This window comes from Pinus tabuliformis, chromosome J (assembly GCF_031772625.1).
Source record: "Pinus tabuliformis cultivar Carrire ecotype Pingquan chromosome J, CPIR1, whole genome shotgun sequence".
In the NCBI taxonomy this organism is placed as follows: domain Eukaryota; kingdom Viridiplantae; phylum Streptophyta; class Pinopsida; order Pinales; family Pinaceae; genus Pinus; species Pinus tabuliformis.
This window is the reverse complement of record NC_142295.1, coordinates 1193179647-1193182046: the sequence shown is the minus strand read 5'-3', so window position 1 is coordinate 1193182046 and position 2400 is coordinate 1193179647. Positions and strand designations below refer to the sequence as shown.

Below are 2400 nucleotides of genomic sequence, written 5' to 3'. Positions count from 1 at the left end.
TATGGTATTCTCCATGGGAGATTTACCAGGGAAGCAAGGTACCACTGGAGGCCTTGCTCTACGCATTGGCCAGTTACTGTGGCCCTGGCTTGTTGCAAGTGCTGTAGAAAGGTATTTTCAAATTCCAAATTTGAGCAAATATTCAATCTATGGTAAAATAGTTACAATAAAAATAGAACAAAAACAGAAATACAAACCTTCTTTGTGTTATTAAGTTGCCATATGTCACTTCGAATATCTAGTTTTGTTGTGCCTGATTTGGGTTGCCATTGATTTCCATTGGCTTTTCAAGAGGCCCTACAAAAACATTCTTGGCTCTGAAGTTGCAGAGTCTTCATTCAACATCCCTGCATTTAAACAATTAAACGACTCCAATCAGTAACGCTTCAAAATTTTAAACCAACAAAACTTTAAACGGTTGTGTAGACTCCTGTAATAAAATTGTAACTTTGTGATATGCTTACCAACTTTGCGCTATCTCTAGAAGAAAATGCTAGGATATCTGCACAGGAAATAGTGTTTGGGCAGATCGTATCTAATCTCGATTTTGCCCTGTCAATCATGTCATATACGTGAAGGCTCAGATTGTTAACAGGACTATCTTTCTCGACAGTGTTGTTGGCAGTGGAGTCTATGAGAACAGAACCATCACATCCCTCAAAGCGCACATGATTTCAACATTATTCAAACACACTGTAACATATAATTGCATTAGAATATGACTCATGAGTTACAGATTGGGAGTAGATGCTGATAATGTATAACGATAAGCAGAAGCACATATATCTAAAGCGGCAGGGATAGAGACAGAGAGGAACACATGTAGTTGTAAGCAGAAAGCATTAGGAAAGGCTGTGAAAACATGCATTTTTAGTAGAATTTTTGGATGTTGATATGTTTATAAAAATGTAATAATGGAATATTGAAGCCTACCCTGACGAAACAATCATGGAAATGCATCCTTATGAGTCCAGGAGCTACTTCTGAACTGTTTAAGAAGGCATCTCTCACAACCTCGAACACAGTGGTTTCCGCTTCTGGACAACTATAATCATAGAAACTGACTTTAAGAGCCCCAACAACACCTGTTGCACAAAGTAGCAGGACAAGAAGGGCCGAGTACTGATTGGTCTTCGCCATGGTTGTCTCAATACGCACGAAAAATGCACTATCATGGTTTGAATATGAAGAATCAACAAGCCGAGTATCAAGGCATGCCAGGGCAACCAGAATTCCCATGGAATTAGCAAGAGTTGACAACATAAGAGGCTAGTAAGGCCAAAACAATGAAAACAAATATGTCGAAGATCTTACCCTGAAGCAAAACCCTAATGGTTTGAGCTTGTGTGCGAAGGAGGAAGGTCAACGAACTGTAACCTGTCAACAACCAAATGCAAGGTGGATTAGAATCCCAAACACAGAAAATGGGAAGCATGCGAGGGCTTGCATGAAGCCCATGTGCCCCCTCTAGCCGGTGTCAAGTGCAGGTGTTTCTAGCATGCACAGTGAATATCTCAATGCCAACTCCATCGTTTTTATATTGTTGTGTGAGCAATTTGTGTTATTTTTCACCAAAAGGGAGGTGTTGTTTTCTTTTCGAAATACTCGAAAAGAATATACAATTATGATCGATCTTGTCCCATTCTATGTTTTCTCTCGTAAATAAATATTGCGCCAAGAATCTAAAGAACAATCATCCTTGCCCATTGTGATAATATATTGATTTGAAATGTAGAGTCATGGATGCAGTTAAAATACACTAATATGCACGCAACCAAAGACAAATACGTTGGCAATCCACTTGAACCTGCACGTCAAGGCCCTAACAGAGTATAAAGTTGATAGTGGAATATTTAACCACTTAACTTATCTAAAATATTAAAATAACACTACATAAACATGTGGCGTCAATCAACGAAAAACTTGTTGGTAAGCATGCGGGGGCTTGCATGAAGCCCATGTGCCCCCTCTAGCCGGTGTCGAGGGAGATTCCATATTCCATAGTAGCCCCTGGTGATGAAGCACGAAGGCACCAGAGATTTCCGCTTTGGGCTCTACCTGAGCCATAGCTGGGTAAGAATCACGCTATGATATCACCTACCGCTTGAGGTTGTCTCATGGCTGGTACAACCGCCTCCTTCACACACTGAGGTTGTCTTATGGCTGGTACATCTGCCTCCTTCACGCACTACGCTGAGGCTATCTCGGCCTCCTGAGATGCTTCTCTGGAAGATACTCTTGGCCCTCTCCTTGCTGCAATATCTCATTCTCTTTCAGTCACTGAGTCTCTCACTCTTATCACTTAACAAAATCACTCTCTCAAGCATAATATCTTCAGACCAATCAACCCATCTCACCTACTCTAGGAATCAACCTACAACAATCCCTACTGGGATGCAA

At 40.9% G+C, this 2400-nt stretch overlaps 1 pseudogene; it reads right to left on the bottom strand.

Moving 5' to 3' along the window:
• Window positions 1-338: 338 nt before the first annotated feature.
• Window positions 339-1239, bottom strand: LOC149231368 (peroxidase 5 pseudogene; annotated as a pseudogene).
• Window positions 1240-2400: the final 1161 nt, after the last annotated feature.